This window comes from Culex quinquefasciatus, chromosome 2, assembly GCF_015732765.1.
Source record: "Culex quinquefasciatus strain JHB chromosome 2, VPISU_Cqui_1.0_pri_paternal, whole genome shotgun sequence".
In the NCBI taxonomy this organism is placed as follows: Eukaryota; Metazoa; Arthropoda; class Insecta; order Diptera; family Culicidae; genus Culex; species Culex quinquefasciatus.
The window spans coordinates 78,661,775-78,683,411 of NC_051862.1; the positions used below are offsets into that span (position 1 = coordinate 78,661,775).

The 21,637-nt window shown below is 34.5% G+C and overlaps 1 protein-coding gene across 3 annotated transcripts in view; it reads right to left on the minus strand.

Annotated features, from left to right (window-relative positions):
• LOC6035464 overlaps positions 1-20,466 on the minus strand; it is a 35,618-nt gene extending 15,152 nt beyond the window's left edge. Inside the window, exon 1 of one of the 3 annotated variants that reach the window (XM_038257433.1) lies at positions 19,712-20,466. The gene's annotated coding sequence lies outside the window, so the exon portion shown is untranslated. Of the gene's footprint in view, positions 1-19,675 lie in introns of all 3 variants that reach the window. The other 2 variants (XM_038257435.1, XM_038257436.1) reach the window with 2 other exon arrangements.
• Positions 20,467-21,637: the final 1,171 nt, after the last annotated feature.

Below are 21,637 nucleotides of genomic sequence, written 5' to 3' on the forward strand. Positions count from 1 at the left end.
GTTCATGTTATTATAATTGCAAACACTATATTTTTTAAGTTTAGATGATTTACTAAAGGATTATAGCCAATGTCTCCTATATAGCCAAAATCCCATAAGCTCCGTGCCTTAGTTGTGCACGCCTCGGTTTTGCATGACTTTAGGGGAGAGTGGGGAGACTTGATCTCCTTTTTTGTATCGCACATATCTCTGTCAATTTCTCACAAAACTTTGAACTTATTGCATCAATTGAAAGCTTAAACATTCAATTTTGTTTGAATGATAAGGGTATTTCATCAGACTCTTCGAATCATGCCAAGCTTGATGCCAAGTGTTTAAAAAAATATTTTAAACCGGCATTTTCAAAATGTTAGGGGTAACTTGATTCCCTTTCAACATTTTGAAGAAATCTTAAGGGTTACATACATGTAGAAAATTACAGAATTCCATATTACAGAAAATTTATTGATTCCACTAAAAACATGATTTTTAACCACTCCTGAAATATTCATGAAGATATTCCATGATTAAACTGAGTTAGAGACGATTTTAAGCTCAACATTTTGCCGTGCGCAAAGTGGACTGTCAAACTTTCTGAGTGTTTTTCTCGAAACACTGAATTGATTTACGGGTGCCACGATATCTCGAGAAAGGAATGACCAAATTGGCTAAAATTCGGGGTGAAGACTCCCAAGACATACCCCGTGTGCATGACAAAGCCCGATTTTGAAATTTTGTTTGTTTTTTTAAATACAAAAATCTAAAACTGAAGATTTTTTATATGAAAAACACAAAACTATGTTTGTCTTTTTTTAAATAAGTTTTTTGAAAATCGGCCTTCTTCATGCATACAGGGCTGGTTTAACGAGTCTTCACCGAAATTTTGTGCCGATTTGGTCAAAGCTGTGTTGAGATAACGTGGCACCCGTTTTTTGAAACTGCTAACTTCAAATAACTATATCTCGGCACAACCAAATGTCTTCAAATTTGTTTTGATAATACATGAAAATATTTTATATGCCCTGAAACAGATTTCATATAAAATTAAGTGTGTGTTCACACCAACCTCTGACTTTTTTGTTGATTTACATGTATGTAATCCCTTAAGCAAAATGTTTCTTATTCATCCAAACTTTCATTTTTTTATAAGTTACAGCAATTTCACATAAAACCTGTACTTTTGTGTTCAAAATAAAACAAGTTTAGTATGTAAAATATTTCAAAACTTAAAATATTCTTTTTTAGACCATAATTGAGCATGTTTACAAAAGCTGGTATTTTTGGTTAACAAAACATTTGAAAAATGGTTCAAACTGCAGTAAGCTATGTACAACTATACTAAAGGAAACTATGTACGAAAACCCAGCCAATTTTGAGTGTTTTCTATACATATCAAAACAAAGAAAAAAGATCTTTTGGAGGTTTTTTGAAGCACTTTTTAGAAAAGTATATGTAACTCAATCTAAACATTTTTTATTTTTTTCTTTGTTTTCTTACAATGAGTTTTAGTCAATTTCGAACAACTTTCTAGAAAAGAGCGAGTTGTGGTGCTATGACCACGGCAAATAGTGTCCAGGGCATTTGTGGAAATACAATGTCCCATCCCCGAGGGTCCCGGAGCACCGAAAACTTCTTAGCATGGTGCTCCCAACGATTCATTGCTCTAACAAACAGGAACGTGAACGGGGGATCCCCACGTTTCTTCCTCCCCTGTAGATTCAGAACTATATTGATGTTTGAACATTCGTGTTCAAACTCAATCCAATTCGACGAATCATCTTTGCGGTTAACTTTACGCAGTTGGCCTGGCCGCTTTAACGTTTGTGATGTTTCAAAGCAATTTATTGCAATGGGGCACTGCAATTGTTGATAATGACAAGAGGATGCTAGGCGTTAATCAACCTAAGGCATTTTTCAGGATGCCCTCGAAAGACTGGCTGCGCTAGGGTTAGATTAGATTAGATTTCGAACAACTTTCTAGAAAAAAAACTAATTTTTTAACCCACATGCTGACGAGATACAGGCTTGGGATCAAGTGTCCCCGGGGATCAAGTATTCCCACTCTCCCCTACTGGGAATGGTGACAGATTTTTTATTATAAAAAATTGTAAATTTCATCAGTTTCTGTTGATTTTCTCGTTTTAAAAAATATTTTAGGCAAAATTACTCAAAAAAGGTAATATTCAACCAACAAATTTATCAATCTTGCAACATAAAACTTTTTTTACTGTGTACAATTTACTATTTCAGATTTAATCCCCTCTAAAATGTCCACCTGTTTTGCAAAAACAGATTTCTTTTTACGTGAGCCAGACGCCTCCATATATTTGTTTCAGGCCCATACACTTTGAAGGAGACGCACGGTTTTTTAGGTGATCGAATTTTTTATGCTTTTTGCGTAGTTGCTTTCTATGCGAAGATCAAAGGACTCAATTGCATTAAAATGAACTTCTGTTGATTGCAATTGTTCCCTTTTCTCCAATATACACATGTGTATATTGGAGAAAAGGCTTCCCAACACAACAATTGCAATCAACAGACGTCCATTGAAATGCAATCTTATTTATAAGAAACTAGAGTACTAAGTTCAACTTAATTTTTTTACAGATGTGTTTTGATTACATTTTTTTAAAATGGATCTTATACTATGGGACCATCCATAAACCAAGTGGACATTTTTTGAGAATCTGTTAATCTGTTTAGCGATAGAATACGAACTGATTGCTTCAAAAAGTCTGACTAGACCATTCATAGTTTTAAAAATATTCACCATCAAACTATTAAATCAATTTTCTCGAAAAGTACCAAATCGACGTCTTCATGCAATCTTGTCGCAACCGCCATTTTGACGTTCCGAGAAAATCACGTTTTAATGTTTGACCTTGAATAAACAAAAAGTACAGCACGCAATGTAAACAATAACAAACACGTTTTGATTGGCTGACCGTTATGTGCATTGTCCCGAAGTTTGGTTGAAGTTGGTTGCTGTAGTCCCGAGTTATAATTACAAATGTTTACGTTAGTCTAACTTGTACGTGCGTCAAACGCGTTCTGACCTGAAATCCCTTTGGCCAGTTGTCGCACTTATATCAATTTTAAGGCTGTGTCAAGATATTACATCAAGATTGAAACTTTTTTCACATGAAAGTGACAAAAATGCACGGAGTTTTTTTTCGGTTTTCTGGAATATCTCAGAATTGAAATCGAATTTCGGGGATCTGTGAAGGTCAAAAGGCATTTCTAGCTACACAAAATGGTGTTCTTAACTCAATTTGGCCCAAAATGCACGTGTGACAAGTTAGCATGATGGTGACGATTTGTTAGGTTATTCAAATATTGTTCAAACTACCGACAAAAATAAAGAAAATACGTGAAACAATTTTCAAAAACAAACCTCATATTTTTCAATCGATTTTCCTCATCTTAATCACACAACGGCGTATTCCATCAATTCCGGCACGATATGAGGCATGTAATGTGCCACACCACGTGTGCCAAAACTGTAATTGCTTCGGATCACAGACCACGTGGTGAACGTGAGATGAAAGAGCCCAACTACGGAGGTTTCCTCCTCGTTTCATTTTCCTTAACGGTGGCACATCTCATCTTTCCACAGTGTGGTAGCAACCAGAAGATCTGTGCTCACAAAAGTATTCCATATTCATATCCACGGACCGGGGATATGTACGATACTTAATCCTGTCCGCATACATACACACATATACACAAATACTGAAATACCACAAGTACTACCACTATCGTGATCATCTCGAGAAAAACTTTTTCAATTGGAGCTCAATTAACAAACTTTTTTTCATACAAATAGTCAAATTACTAACTTTTTTTACATTTTACTAAAACTCATGTTAAGTTCATAACGCTTATTCGCCTTTTCGAAAAGTTACGCTCGATTTCATCCATGTGGCCAATGCAAAGGCTTCCGCTCCGTTTGCAGCGCTCGTGCCCAAATTTTCCGACGCTTTTCCACTTTTCCTATCGTCGTCATCGTCCGATCCAAACTGCCAGCTGATAGGGCATGTCGAACTCATTCATCTGTGCAGTATGGAGCCCGACCCGGCTGATGATGGCACGGGATGCACATAAATGAGAGACCGAATCTGGCGACCTCGAAATGTCAAGCTCGAATCTACCTAACGGGATTTTGATGAAATCTCTCCGGATGAAATTATGGCTTTATAAATTACTAAATTTAAATTCTGAAGAAAAAACAATACTTTTCTCAAAACTGATACAAAAATCAATATCATTTTTCCATCCATAACTATTTGCTCTCATGCACACAACTCAAGCTCCACAACCATACATGTGTTCACCTTCACCACAAGTGCAAACAGAAACCCACTTGCAGATTCCAGAATTTGATTTAGGTGAATGTCAAAGATTATCGTCCTTCCCCCTGTCTCGACAGCTGCTGGGCAATTCACATGTCGACTTCTTCTTCTTTTGCCGGCATCCTTGCACGAGCTGCCGTTTCAAGCAATTTCCTGCTGCTCAAACAAATATTGACTTTAGCTGGGAAAGTTTTCGTTTTTAAGATCCTGGTGGAAAATTTTAGCAAAAGTGCCAAGCACTTGAGGCTGGAGGGTCAATTTTAAAAGGAATGGTCCAAGGATGTTATGGGTTTGTAATGTATACGTCACTAAGTTCATTCAGCCCGAACAGACGGTAATAACTAAATTTATGCCATTTCTATAACAAATACTGTTAAAATAAAAAGTGTTATGGATTCTTCTTGAAAAATCAATGTTGGCATAAGAGTTGAAAACAGTTTATGTTACACCCAAACGAAAAATATATCTCAAAATCTGCAACAGTGAATTTGCTGCAGAAAATGTTATATTTTATTACATTTTTTGCAGCAAGCCCATAGATCATTTTTGCCCGCGTGTAAACACGTCAGCGATCTGCAGTTCTCACCAACACATAGAATGCTGGCGCGTCCCCGAGCAACAATCTAGAGAGAACATTATGTTCGCGCTCTGTCCCTCACTATTCATCAAGCGTCCATGGCGCGGTGGTAGCGTGTCGGATCAGCAACCTAGAAGTTGATGGTTCAATCCTCGATCTGTTAAGGTTTTTTTTTTCTGCAATACAATCAATCTGCCGTCGGTAATGTCGATAATTGTCGGTAACGGGCAAAAATGTCATACCCCTATATCGCAAAAAATGCATGAGGACAGTTTTCATGCAGATTCTGATATACTTTCATGCTGCCATGCATCAAAATCATGCGACCGCCGGTTGGGTGAATGCATTGTTCGAAGAATAACTAAAAATGTTATAAGTCTGTCATTACAATGACAACCCGGGCGGAAAGTGAGTTGGTGGATATAACTTCGAACTATCTTGGCTTGTTTATTCGCATCTTGCTGTAAACTCTTCGAGTTATGACGACTTTTGAAACCGACTGCGTATCATGGAAAGTATATTCCATGATCATACTGCATTATCTACAGTTGATATTGAGCTGTTAGTGGTAGTTTTTAGACTTAGCAAAAATTTCGAAAATTTTATTTTTCCAAAATTTTACCCGAACATCATGAAATGATTATTTTGACTTTATTTCAAATTTATACTGGACTTAGCAAAATTTGCAGTCACTGACAGAATTTTCAATTTCCGACACTTCGAATAATCTTCATGAGCTGATATTTTAAAGCTTGATTTTATTTATGCTGGACTTTGAAATTTTTGCGTATATTTTTAATTCTTTACTTTTTACAGGAAAAGCATTTTTGGGACTTAGAACATTTTCGGAGTTTGGAAACATGATAAATTATTTTGATGTTAATTTTTGCTTTGAACCAAAATTTCGGAAAAATCGACGAAATTACAGAAAGTTTTTGTCCGATTTTACAAAAACATCAGTTTGTTCCTAAAATAATGTCCCTAACAAAACTTCTTCATTGAAATTTTGAAATTCGAAAGTCGGTTTTTAATAATTATTGATATACCCCCTACAAAAATCGTTCCGGCACTTAGAAAATTTACGGGATCCGTATCACGACAAGATTTTCAGTAGAATTTATTAGATTTTCAGGACTTAGCAAAATTTTGGCTTTTGGCCAATAAAATTTCGGAAAAATCGTCGAAATTACAGGAAATTTTCGTCCGATTTTAACAAAAACATTAGTTTGTTCCTAAAATAATGTCCCTAACAAAACGTCTTCATTGAAATTTTGAAATTCGAAAGTTGGTTTTTAATAATTATTGATATACCCCCTACAAAAATCGTTCCGGCACTTAGAAAATTTACGGGATCCGTATCACGACAAGATTTTCGGTAGAATTTATTTGATTTTTTGGACTTAGCAAAATTTTGACTTTTGGCCAGTAAAATTTCGGAAAAATCGTCGAAATTATAGGAAATTTTCGTCCGATTTTTACAAAAACATCAGTTTGTTCCTAAAATAATGTCCCTAACAAAACGTCTTCATTGAAATTTTGAAATTCGAAAGTTGGTTTTTAATAATTATTGATATACCCCCTACAAAAATCGTTCCGGCACTTAGAAAATGTACGGGATCCGTATCACGACAAGATTTTTGGTAGAATTTATTTGATTTTGGACTTAGCAAATTTTGGCTTTTGGCCAGTAAAATTTCGGAAAAATCGTCGAAATTACAGGAAATTTTCGTCCGATTTTACAAAAACATCAGTTTGTTCCTAAAATAATGTCCCTAACAAAACGTCTTCATTGAAATTTTGAAATTCGAAAGTTGGTTTTAATAATTATTGATATACCCCTACAAAAATAGTTCCGGCACTTAGAAAATTTACGGGATCCGTATCACGACAAGATTTTTGTAGAATTTATTTGATTTCTTGGACTTAACAAATTTTGGCTTTTGGCCAGTAAAATTTCGGAAAAATCGTCGAAATTACAGGAAATTTTCGTCTGATTATTACAAAAACATCAGTTTGTTCCTAAAATAATGTCCCTAACAAAACGTCTTCATTGAAATTTTGAAATTCGAAAGTTGGTTTTTAATAATTATTGATATACCCCCTACAAAAATCGTTCCGGCACTTAGAAAATTTACGGGATCAGTATCACGATAAGATTTTGGTAGATTTTTATATTTTCAGTACTTTGCGAAATTTTTGCTCTCAGCCAGTTGAATATTTTTAACATTTTGAAAAATTATTTTGATAAGAAACATTACCAGGCTTTTGGAATTTTACTGTGGATTTTTGGACTTATGCAATTTTAGGAATATTTTCATAAACTTTTATTTTTAATTTAAAAAATGGAATATAGAGACTTTGGATTTTTCGTGATTTGGAAAATTATTATGACATTTTGGCAATTCAACGCTTTCTCCACAATTTTTAATGAGTTTTAAAGTAAAATAATGTTTCAACTTTGAAAAATCTTGTTTTGATGTAAGTGCGTATATTCCTGCAATATTACTCATATTTGTGAAGAGGAAGAAGGGGAGGGGAGGGGTCTGAATTGTGGCGGGGTGCAATAAAAACCAATAAAATTATTTTGGGATCAAAATCTACTTTATGAACTTGATATGATTTTGGAAGATTTCAGTTGTTTGCTACTATAAACTCAACTTGATGTGGCATTGTTGGTCAAATAAACTCAACAAGATTTTTCGCATACGCCTCGAACAATTTATGTTCGTGGCCATGTTCAGTTATCTCTTAACCATACCCTGGGGTGAACTTGACTTGTTCGTGTTTTTACGAACATGGGTAGATTTTTCCAAGATGCAACTTTCTGCCCGCCCGGGCAGAAAGTTGCATCTTGGAAAAATCTACCCATGTTCGTAAAAACACGAACAAGTCAAGTTCACCCCAGGGTATGGTTAAGAGATAACCGAACATGGCCACGAACATAAATTGTTCGAGGCGTATCTGCGAAAATCTTGTTGAGTTTATTTGACCAACAATGCCACATCAAGTTGAGTTTATAGTAGCAAACAACTGAAATCTTCCAAAATCATATCAAGTTCATAAAGTAGATTTTGATCCCAAAATAATTTTATTGGTTTTATTGCACCCCGCCACAATTCAGACCCCCTCCTCCCCTTCTTCCTCTTCACAAATATGAGTAATATTGCAGGAATATACGCACTTACATCAAAACAAGATTTTTCAAAGTTGAAACATTATTTTACTTTAAAACTCATTAAAAAATTGTGGAGAAAGCGTTGAATTGCCAAATGTCATAATAATTTTCCAAATCACGAAAATCCAAAGTCTCTATATTCCATTTTTTAAATTAAAAATAAAAGTTTATGAAAATATTCCTAAAATTGCATAAGTCCAAAATCACAGTAAAATTCCAAAAGCCTGGTAATGTTTCTTATCAAAATAATTTTCAAAATGTTAAAAAATATTCAACTGGCTGAGAGCAAAAATTTCGCAAAGTACTGAAAATATAAAAATCTACCAAAAATCTTATCGTGATACTGATCCCGTAAATTTTCTAAGTGCCGGAACGATTTTTGTAGGGGTATATCAATAATTATTAAAACCAACTTTCGAATTTCAAAATTTCAATGAAGACGTTTTGTTAGGGACATTATTTTAGGAACAAACTGATGTTTTTGTAATAATCAGACGAAAATTTCCTGTAATTTCGACGATTTTTCCGAAATTTACTGGCCAAAAGCCAAAATTTGTTAAGTCCAAGAAATCAAATAAATTCTACCAAAATCTTGTCGTGATACGGATCCCGTAAATTTTCTAAGTGCCGGAACTATTTTTGTAGGGGTATATCAATAATTATTAAAACCAACTTTCGAATTTCAAAATTTCAATGAAGACGTTTTGTTAGGGACATTATTTTAGGAACAAACTGATGTTTTGTAAAAATCGGACGAAAATTTCCTGTAATTTCGACGATTTTTCCGAAATTTTACTGGCCAAAAGCCAAAATTTGCTAAGTCCAAAAATCAAATAAATTCTACCAAAAATCTTGTCGTGATACGATCCCGTACATTTTCTAAGTGCCGGAACGATTTTGTAGGGGTATATCAATAATTATTAAAACCAACTTTCGAATTTCAAAATTTCAATGAAGACGTTTTGTTAGGGACATTATTTTAGGAACAAACTGATGTTTTTGTAAAATCGGACGAAAATTTCTATAATTTCGACGATTTCCGAAATTTTACTGGCCAAAGTCAAAATTTTGCTAAGTCCAAAAAATCAAATAAATTCTACCGAAAATCTTGTCGTGATACGGATCCCGTAAATTTTCTAAGTACCGGAACGATTTTTAGGGGGTATATCAATAATTATTAAAAACCAACTTTCGAATTTCAAAATTTCAATGAAGACGTTTTGTTAGGGACATTATTTTAGGAACAAACTAATGTTTTTGTTAAAATCGGACGAAAATTTCCTGTAATTTCGACGATTTTTCCGAAATTTTATTGGCCAAAAGCCAAAATTTTGCTAAGTCCTGAAAATCTAATAAATTCTACTGAAAATCTTGTCGTGATACGGATCCCGTAAATTTTCTAAGTGCCGGAACGATTTTTGTAGGGGGTATATCAATAATTATTAAAACCGACTTTCGAATTTCAAAATTTCAATGAAGAAGTTTTGTTAGGGACATTATTTTAGGAACAAACTGATGTTTTTGTAAAAATCGGACAAAAACTTTCTGTAATTTCGTCGATTTTCCGAAATTTTGGTTCAAAGCAAAATTAACATCAAAATAATTTATCATGTTTCCAAACTCCCGAAAATGTTCTAAGTCCCAAAAATGCTTTTCCTGTAAAAAGTAAAGAATTAAAAATATACGCAAAATTTCAAAGTCCAGCATAAATAAAATCAAGCTTTAAAATATCAGCTCATGAAGATTATTCGAAGTGTCGGAAATTGAAAATTCTGTCAGTGACTGCAAATTTTAAGTCCAGTATAAATTTGAAATAAAGTCAAAATAATCATTTCATGATGTTCGGGTAAAATTTTGGAAAAATAAAATTTTCGAAATTTTTGCTAAGTCTAAAAACTACCACTAACAGCTCAATATCAACTGTAGATAATGCAGTATGATCATGGAATATACTTTCCATGATACGCAGTCGGTTTCAAAAGTCGTCATAACTCGAAGAGTTTACAGCAAGATGCGAATAAACAAGCCAAGATAGTTCGAAGTTATATCCACCAACTCACTTTCCGCCCGGGCGGGAATCCAATAACAAAAAAATTATAACAATAAATAACAAATCGTGTTATTATTTACATAAAATGTTATTAGCCTAGTATTTTCAAATAACAAAAAAAATATTTCAAAGTTATTTCCGTCTGCTCGGGAGTTGGTATGAGCACACACTAACAATTTTTTCAAATATATTTTCAGGGCATTACAATAAACATTTTTAGCAATTAAAAAATAATTTGAAGGCATTTGGTTAAATGCACGAAATCCTTAACACTATACTTTGATCAAATTGGCTCAAAATTTTTTTTGGTGAAGACTACTTTAACTGATCCCGTGTGCATACGAATGTAAATTTTCATAAAGTTTATTTTAAAAGGAGATAAAAATATTTGTATGTTTTCCATACGAGCAATACTCTTAGATTTAGGTCATTCGTTTTTTTTTTTTTTTGAAGTTTTTAGTCAGGCTTAATCTTTTATGGTGCTTTCGGTATGACGAAAGAAGCCATTTTGCATCATTAGTTTGTCCATATAATTTTTCATACAAATTTAGCAGCTGTCCATACAAAACTGATTTAGGAAAATTCAAAAATCTGTATTTTTTGAAGAAATTTTTCGATCGATTTGGTGTCTTCGGCAATGTTGAAGGTATGGATATGGACTACACTGAAAAAAATGTTACACGGTAAAAAAAATGGTGATTTTCAATTTAACTTTTTGTCACTAAAACTTGATTTGCAAAAAATCATTATTTTTATTTTTTATTTTCGATATGTTATAGGGAAAATCAAATGCCAACTTTTCAGAAATTTCCAGGTAGTGCAAACAATCTTTGATCAAGTTATGATTTTTTGAATCAATACAGAAAAAATGGAAATATTGGTCGTACAAATTTTTCAACTTCATTCAAATTCAAATCAAATTTAAAATCGAAAAGTATCCTAGTGAAATTTTGATAAAGTGCACCGTTTTGAAGTTAAATCCATTTTTAAGTAACTTTTTTGAAAAAAAGTCGCAGATATTAATTTTTTAAAATTAGTGTAAATTGCCACTTTTGAAAAAAATATTTTTGAAAGGCTGAGAAAAGTCTCTATTTTTTGCTTTTTTGCACTTTGTTATTACGACCTTTATATGCTGAGATATTGCCATGCAATGGTTCAAAAACATGAAAATTTATGTTTTCTTAGACTCACCCAAACAACCCACCATTTTCTAACGTCGATATCGCAGCAACTAATGGTCCGATTTACAAAGTTCACATATGAACCATTAGTGAAATTTTCCGATCTTTTCGAAAACAATATTTTCAAAATTTTCAAATCAAGACTAACTGTTCAAAAGGGCCAAACATTCAAAAATAACGTATTATTTTCAAATACTGAATAAAATCAGTTACATTTGAAAAAAAATGTGAAAGTTAACGTGAAGACTTCCATCATTGTCATGTTTTTTCCTTCAAAGATATAAATTTTGCGTCGCTTTCAATATTATGACAAAATTCCTTCAACAAGTTGTTTAGAATAGTGCCCTACACATGCTGATTCCTTTTGGTAACGATTATCCCATTCCTTGTTAAGTTATGGAAATCGTCATTAATCAATGATTAACAACTAGGGCGTTAATGACTGTGCCACAAAATTATATAAATTTTGAAGCACAATTTATTTAAATCAAAAATTCCTTCAGTGGCTTCAAGAAGGCAACAACCGGAACATGCTGATTCCTTTTGGTGCTGAAATTCGTTAAATTGAATTTAATACAAAATTATTTATAATGATGATTGATTTCCTTCGAAAATGATCAACGGCTTCACCTTAACACAGTCCAGGAAAAATATTCAACTGAGCATTAAAAATACCATCAACTGGGGCGAATCGGGTCTACAGTCTTAATAAAACAGTAATTTAAAAAAAAATATTGGCATAAAATGAGAAAATTGTTGCAGTAATTTTGTTGTTTTGTATCTCTTCTGCCGAAATCACTAACAAATTTCAAAAGATTGTGCAAAAATATGGTTAAACACGGCTGTCCTAATTCGCTCCATGAGCCACGATTCGCCCCAGATGACGGTAAAGTTTTTTAGTTTTGCAAAACAATCAAACTATTGATAACTTTGGGAGGTATGCCAATAATTTTAAAAATTAGTTTTCAAATGTTTCACATTTCATAAAAGTTTTGGTTCAAATACTATATTTCATGGCCAAAATAATGTCGTTGACGAAATTGGTCAAAATTTTCCCATAGTTCTAGCCATATTATTCAAAATAAAAATTAGAGTCGACAATCTGGCTGTCGATCTTCTCGATATCAATATTGTTCAATTTGTCAACAAATCGTCGGCTGTGTGCTATCTTGTGACATAGACCATTTAGGTCGAAAATGAGTTAATGATGGCGTTTTGCTATACTTAACAAACACTACAAGATGCTTTAACCCGATTTTGGAAACTCGCTTCCGTTTCCCGGATATCGCAATACACACTTGTGACATAGGCCAATTTTTCATCAAAATGATTGTGCATGATTGTTGTTGGAAAACTGTGGAATTTTTTTAATGTTTTTCACAAATTTTTGTTGATACACACTTTCTAAAGGCAATGCAATCTTTTGTTTTTGAAAATATACTGATTAAGTCGGTTAAACTATTGATTTGAGCCTATTTTAGTTTGTATGGGAATTGGGTACTAAAGCCCTATGTCAATTTTTATGTACAACGGTAAATAACACGATTAAAAACAATTTCTGATCACTTTTTTTCATTTTAATGCAATTTTTTTTTGACTAGACAACATTTTTTCGATGGATCAACTATGGTCCCCTTGAAACGAGCTGTCAAGTAGGAACTTTTCTGTCAAGAAGGACCGCGAGGTTAATTTTTCAAAATTGATTTAAAAATCCATTTTAAATTCTTTGTGATCGTACAAAGGTTCATTGTACTCAGAAAAATAAGCTTTATCGCTGTAAACAATAATATCAGCAATCTAAGCTTCATTTTAGGACCCAATTCTGTGCACACTTGTGACACGTAGTACAAATCTACTTCCGAAACACAATTGTGACACGTGTTTTTCAGATTTTTGATCAAATAATTTACTGTATCTTTTAACTGGTGTAACCAAATTAGTTAAAACTTGGAGCGTTTGTTAAGCGATAGTGTACAAATTCATGGTTTGAAAATATTTATCATCAAACTTTAAAAATCGATTTTCTCGAAAAGTACTAAACGGTCGCTGTCACAAGATAGGTAGCACACAGCTAACGAAATGTTTCAATCAATGCATTGATTTTTGGTTGTATAATTTGATACCGATGGAATAATGCTCAAAATTTTCTAATAGTTTAAGTAAAATTCAACAATAAAAAATAATAACAGATTTGACTGAATGTATTTTTTCATATTCTTCGAGTTGTTGATAACTAACTCTCTCATAAGATCTGTTCAATAACATTTTTAGACTAAGTGATGATTATGATTATCGGAAATCAAAATTACATATTTTTACAGGGCTTGTTATTGGAATAACCTCCGTTTTGTTATTTCCACCTGCCCGGGATAAACCGCAAAATTTCTTTATTGCAATGAAAAATCATTAGCTGTAGTTAATAGTTTTGCACCGGGGATAGGGATCATAAAACGAATCATTAATAACATGAAAACTATTAAATGCATACAACGAAATGCATCAGATAATCAGAACAAGCATTGCAATAATTCCTCGTTGAATGAAGTCATATCTTTGTTCCGAAATATGAGCCGGAATAACTCTCAAAGGATGTCACAGTCACCCGCAAACGAACACAAACACATTCATACACACCGGGAGTCCCATTTGTGGAATTTTCCTCTCGATTTTCAATGGCAGGACACGTGGAGTGTGGGGCAAGGGCACATTTCCCAGTATCTTTTTGCCCCAAGTCATCCAAAACTTTTTTCTTCTTCTTGCTTCACAAAAACACACACAAAAAAACTATGAAAAGAATCGTAAAACAGTGACATGTAACGCCAGGAGGAGAGCAAAAAAAGAACTTTTGATTAAACCGTCTGACGGACGTAGTGTGATCCTCGAAGGAAGAGCCCGTCGAGACTCTTCCATAGAGGGGCGAACGGGACGCGTTTTGAGACCGACCTGTCGGGACTTTGATGTAACGTGTTCATATTTTCTGACGGAATACAGGCAAAGGTTTTAATATTGTGAAGAAACCAGAAGACAACTCATGTCGAGTGGAAATGTGCGCTGCAATTTGGACAAGGGCTGTGAGAAGTCATTCCAATGGGATTAAAAGATGCATTTTCTGAAAAGTCCTGACAAATCAAATAACGTTACTGTCTGCTTGATCTAAAAGTTAAAACTTATTTAAATTGTTTTATTTTTTATATCAAAATATTTGGTGTGTTATTATTTTAAGTGCGTTTTCCCACTTTTGCGCCATGAGCGGAACCACTCAGCACAAAAAACACCCCCACCCACATTAAATCCTTTCAAGTTTGAAGTTGAAAACTCATCAATCCTTCATCAAAATCATCCATCGCGGGCACAGCAATGACATTCACGACTCGTCAACCCGAGATGAGAAGAACCCATCATCGCCTGATTGGTTCTCGATGTCACATACACCACACGCGTTTCCGGCTAATGCTCCTGTCACAATAACAACAACAACAACAACAACAACAACAACAACAACAACAACAACAACAACAACAACAACAACAACAGCACAACAACCACCCATCCACCATTACGAGGACGACGAAGCGATGGTGCTGATTATGCTTTCAGGGCCTCCGATTTGACGTTGGTAGTGAGATATTCTCTTTGGAATCAGCAATATTGAATTAAGTATTGAAACTTCATAATAAATTGAGGTTTTATAATCGAAAGTTAATTATCATAAAGGAAAAAATATTCATCGATACATGTTCGATACATGGCAGTGCGTGGCCGAATGGTTGCGCTGTCCCTTTGTAAGCGGATGATTCTGGGTTCGATTCCCATCTGCTGCAACCTTCCATCGGATGAGGAAGTAAAATGTCGGTCCCGGCCTTGGTTGTTAGGCCGTTAAGTCATTCCAGGTGTAGGAGTCGTTTCCATGCCATAAGTACAAACAACACACCAAACCAAGCCTACTCCGGTGGAATCGCTGGCGGTGGTTGGACTCACAATCCAAAGGTCGTCAGTTCAAACACTGGGGTGGAAGGTTCCTTAGAGTAGAAAGAGGTTTGGGTGCTCTCTCCATTCAAGCCTTCGGACTCCTTGGTTCGAGCAGAAACTTGCAATAGAGACCACAAAAGACCCGGGGGTCGTTAATGTGGATGGTTTGATTGACATGTTAAAAGGTCGAAAGACATAAGTTTGATAGGAGAAAGGTCGTTTCCGTTCTTTTAAGCATGAGCACCTTATCAAAGGAAATCAGAAGCAATAGTCTGGTCTGACTATTTTTTTTTATTTTTATAATCTTTCAAAACAATTATATTTCTTTAATAGTTTTTACATTTTGTTCTGTTTACAATTCTGTTGAAACGAGCAGTTCGTTAAACAGAGTGATCCTTTTGTCCAGTTGGGAAAAAAATAAATTTTAAGCAAAATTTAAATAAATTTATATCAAGCTATATGAAAAACCATTTCATACAGTGAATCCACGTCAAACCAGCAGGACCTAACTCAAACAATCTCCGATTTGGCTCAAATTTGGCTTGGAAATCTTTGGCCAAAGTAATGAGAACCTATTTTTTTTTGTTTAGCTTGAGGTGGAGTCCAATAAAGGACGTTTTTCAAGGATTTTCGATAAAAAACACATTTCCTACAGATCAAATTAAAATTTTGATAGCTGAAAATATGTTTCTATGTTTTCGGTACCAAATCCAAAAATAAAGAAAAATACATTAATAGAAATCTGAGATATGAATTTCTGAAAAAAATAATTATCGGATTTCGGTAAATCAATCAAACCAAATGTACTAAATGTCTCAGTACATCTTGCTGGAGACGCATGGTACTTTAATTACAGCGCTTAAGGTCATTAACTAACTGAAAACAATTACAAATGCATTTTCTTGCGTTTCAAATCATGTTTAGAATGTCTGGGGTCGATCAAAATATTTTCATTTTTTTTTTGGAATTCCAATGCACCGCAAAATATCTCATTTTTCATTTTTTGTGGAATTCCAATGTAAAGAACCCCAAAAAATCTCTTCAATACTTGAAATAATTAATGGTTGCAAAACAACTGGGCAGATGTAAAATGCACTTTAAAACACTTTTTCCATTCAAATGTTGAGACCATGGCTTGTTATTTCAATTTTTATATTTTTTTTTATTTTTTTGGTTTTTTTGTTATTTTGTTATTTTGTTATTTTTATTTTATTGTCCATCCGACATTTATCTGTCTTAATGGACTGGGTGGTAAAAGCCCGTTCGAGTTGGATCGCTAAATTCGCCATTGGATATTTATTGGATATCAACGATGCCAGATTATTTTATGGGATATCTGTATTTTCCTAAAAATAGTCTGTATTTTACTAGAGCGTCCAATTTCCCAGGATTTCAAATTTCCCGGGAAACGGGAAATTTTCAACAAATTTCCCGGGAAATCCCGGGAATTCCTTGGAAATTTGAAATTTATCAAAAATTGTTCTGATCCTAGTTCTGATTTATATTTTGCAACAAAATTGTATAGAATAGCAACTTAATTGGTCAAAATAAGTGTGAGGATCAATGAGTGCCTTGACTGCTTGTAAAAAAAAAACATACAGTTTTAAATTCGTTCAAAATATTGAAAAATTGTGATAAGTATTTTTTGTAAAGAATTTGGTATTAACACCACACAATTGTTTTTAAATTTGCCACTTGAAAAGAATACGATAAAGAATAATATTGATAATTAAGTTGAAATGAGAGAAAAAAAAATGAAGTAATTATGTTTTTCATGGCAAATATTTATTCCAGAACAAATCTTACTGGTTTGAGCTATATATAATACGAAACAGTTTTTTTTAATGATTTTTAAATAATTTAGCCTAGTAAATGACTTTGGTTAAAATAATTTTCATGGCTGAAAAAGTTGTTTAGTAGTTTAGTAGTAGTTTAAAATAATCTCTTACGCCCTTGGTAGCTTTTGTGATCTATAAATTTTCAACTTGAAACTGTAATTCCTCGAACACTTTTGAACAAATTAACGTAATGCTGCTTGCACAACCCTCTTTGAGACATTTAATGAAACCAATTCAATTTTCATCTAATTTAGACATGGTAAAAAAACGAAAAAAAAAACTTTTTTTGAAGCTTAATTTTGATATTGGCAGAAAGAGGTACCTTTTTCAAATGATATAACATCAATTTTCGTTTTAAAAGAATACCAAAATTATAATGATTTGATATTATTCCATAAAATCGTAATTTGTGTTGCCCCGCAAATAATTAAAATCTATTCTCAGTTGTGAATGCTTCAGCAATTAATGTAATCTGAAATAAATCTTAACATGGAGATTTTAGACGAACTGACAAAGTTTAATAAGAACAGCAAATTGAATTTAATAAAAGAAAATTGAGTTCTTTCATTATTATTTTTATTTTTATTTTTTTTTTTGTAAATTAAGAAACAATACCAAAAAGTCAAGAAAATGTATACTTCCACTTGAATTTCTGGAATTCCCGGGAAATTTACAAATTTCCCGGGAAACGGGAAATTTATTTTTTCGGGAAATCCCGGGAATTCCCGGGATTTTTTTTCCGGGACGGGATATTGGACGCTCTAATTTTATCTGTTTCGTGTAAAATTCGGAGCCATAGATGGAATTATTACATTTTCAACTGAAGATTTAAGATTTTTAGTCATGTTAAAGCGTAATGCAACTACTAAATTGTTGAAATGTTTGAATTTAATCATTTAAAAATAACTGTACGTACAGTTATCTTGGATATTTTACATCGAAAAATCTGTAAAATACAGATATCTGGCATGGCTGTTGGACATAAAAAACTCCAATTTTAGCCAAATAAGATATTTTTAATAATGATCGTGCTGGTTTGTCGTGGAATCACTGTATACATAATTACAGTTACTACAAAAGAATAGCAAAATATCAATAAATTTATGACAGTATATTTTTTCCAGAAAAAAAATAATGTCTTTTTCCGGTTTGTGGTCTGAAAACTCAAATTATTCATTATTTATTTTTAACATTTTTTGCCCCTCGTTTTGGAGAATTAAGTTCAGTTAAATTAAATAAAATTAAAAATTTCCTTTTTTGTTTTGATTATTTGAAAGTATTTTATAATAAAGTTCTTGTTGTTGAAAACGGCTTTGAGCGAAAGAATGTTAGCAAATAAGACCACCTAAGAAACATTTTCAAATGAAATAGTTATCAATGTTTTCATGTTGAAAAAAAAGTTGCTCGTCTTCCTGAAGTACAACTTCATTTTTGCCATTCCGTCGTGAAACTACTTACTTTTCCTGTCATTCCTGAACGACGAAAAGGACTACTCTTCTGTACCAAAAAAAAACAGAATCGAATAGAAACCTTTCAAAATAAATGCTGAAAAGTTCTACTTTTCAACTTTTATAAATTTTCTACAAGAATCAAACACTTGGAAAGTTTTGGGCGATACCCGCGCCACCTGGCAGAAAAATACTGAAACGATTTTGGGTTTTTCCCCATACAAACGATACAAAGCGACTCTTAAACCATTACCGATTTGGCTAAAAATTCTAGCAAAACAATGCCAAAGGGCCGTTGTGGGGTTGTAAACAAAGAGTGTATCCCTTTCATGCCAGATGTAAACATCCTCTAGCGTGAGCAGGACACACTCTTTGTTTACAAACCCACAACGGCCCTTTGGCATTGTTTTGCTTGAATTGGCACACAGAAAAAAATGTGGTAATATTCATCAGGAAATGGTGACAGATTTTGTGTCAAAAAAATAATTAATTTTACCTCAGAAAATGATGAATTTTCATCAGTTTTTGATGAATATTCATCAGGTTCACATTTTTACACATTTTTTTTGTGTTTTATTACTCAAAAAACGAGGAAATATTCAACCTACCAAATTTTCCACATTCCAAAATTCTACTTTTTTTTCTGTGCTCAGTCACTTATTAATGCCTAAGGAATCGAATCCAGAGGGTATCCCTGATGTCGTTTTTTTATTGTCACCCTAATGTACACGTTAACTGACGTTAATTAACATTTTTATTCACAAAAAAAATCAAAACAATATGTCTGAAAAACTGATTTCGTAAAGAATTCCTCTGCTGCTGTGCTGTTGTTGTTATTAGCATTATTGGCGTGAAACGTTTCCGACGACGACGATGGTGACTACGACAATGACGATCCACTCTTGTGCTAAGATTCGCTGATGCATAAATTTAGGGGCATTTGTTTCTTTCCCACCTCTGCTCACTTGAACTCAGCTCTAGCAGCTGAAATCACGGGTGGGATGGGGAATATTCTACCCAACGATTAATTATCCACTAATGATGTATGCGATTTTCCACTTTCCATCAATATATCCAACCATATGCGCACACACACACACACTTACAATATGGCACAGCACTTTTCATCTCGATTTTCTTACATTTCTATTCCGGCAGGAAAATTCCTCCTCGTTTACGTGCCGCGTCTGGACAGGTCCTTTCCGTTCGTGAAGGCACCTTAACAGGACTCACTTTACTTTGGCCGTCGTAATCAATTGGCGACTCGGCGGACTGCAGACATTTTTCTCGGCCTCGGGTTCTATAATCCTCTCTTGGCAGCAGAACCCACCCCGTGAACGGCACTTAAGAACACTGACCTGGACACTATTCACACTCCGCGGGCCACCTCCGTGCCCCCCAAACTTTCCTCGGCCGTCTTTCTGGCAAAGTTGAGTGCACTTGTGCGAGTTTGCCTAAATAACACTTTCCCAGGTGAGGCTCTTGCCGAAGCCGAGTTTTCCACCGCGATTTTCCTTTCTTCTAGTTTTCCATCGCAAAAAAAAATCCCGACTTCGCCAACCAATTGGCCGAGGCTTGCACCTTTGCCAGCTCAGGTAGCTCTCCTCCCCCACCTCGGACACACGAAAACAATAGCCGTGGAAAATGCAGGAAAATTGTGCACGGAAAAAGCACACACACAGATTTTCCCACCCCACACTACTCACTGATCGGCCATCAGGCTGGGAAACAAACACACACACAGAGAGATGAGTGAGGGGCGGATGAGTGTGGAGCGGGGTGAAAATTGATTTACTTGGTCTCGAAAGGCAAGATTCCGACGGAACGTGCGCGAGTACTGAACGTGGCGGCCCGCGATGGTCGTCTTTCGGGAAAAAACAGCACAACACAACAAACGCGCTCTGGCCTAGCTGCTGGTTCGATGTTAGCTTTTCCACGGGGTACTCAATCTCGTGAGAGAGAATTCGGTTGGTGAGAGGAAGTTTTCCGGAGATTTTTCTCTCCCTTTTGAGAAACTTTTTTTTTCTTTTGATGAGAGAAGTGGAAAACCCATCGCAGGTACAAAAACAACAGATGTTCGTAAGTGGACTGGTGATTGCGAGGACGATGTTTTGCTTTGGAAAAAAATGATAAAATTAAGGTTCTTGAAAATATTTTGAAAATTCTATTTGAAATTAAATATGTCTTTATTGAAATTGCTTATAATAATTACATTTCTTTTACATTCCAAGTGGTATGGCTACATGCTCTTCATCTTTGTTATATTTTTCGTTTTCTTATTAACTGTTCACATTCATTTATTTACTTCAAATTGTTTTAAATTTTTGAATTGAATCGAATACATTTGGGTAAAAAAGAAAAAAAATCACTTCAACAACTAATCCTAACTTAAAACTAAAAAAGCAAATTCATTGAAATATTCAAAATCATTAGAACGAGTGAACTACGAACTGTATTTTAAGATAAATCCTCCAAGGGTTCTCACTTGTTCTGCACGAGTTTTGCAACCACGCAGTGTTGTTGTCATCTCAATGAAAATGTTTAGAAGTGTGGTGAAAACAGGTCACTACTGCCTTTACCCGTTGATGCTGGTTGGTTTTCCCTCGGTTGCTGACTGAAACCTGGAGATGTTGTATTCTCTGCAACTCATAGCCGCTGATTCAACGGCAATGGCTGCAGATTTGGAACCACTCGAACAGATCCCGCTCCAGGTGACGCCAAAGCAGGAAAATCCACGTCCGTGAAAGTTGTCGGTGTTTTGCGACGATTTGGCTGGTGCCTCGTCGACGCTTGCTGCCGATTTTTTACAAACTCAGCTCGTTTTGGGCAGCTCCAATTCTTGGTCGAATGGTCACCACCACAATTGAAGCAGTTGGCCTCGATGTTCTCGTTGATTGTGTTGCAAGCTTGAGTGTTGTGCTCTACTCCGCAGGTTGCACAATGACTCTTGATGAAACAGTTCCTTCCACCATGCCCAAACTGCAAACAGTTCGAATATTGCGTCACATCACGGTGCACTGGACGATAACGTTCCCAAGACACGATGATGTTGAAAATAGCCCGAACTG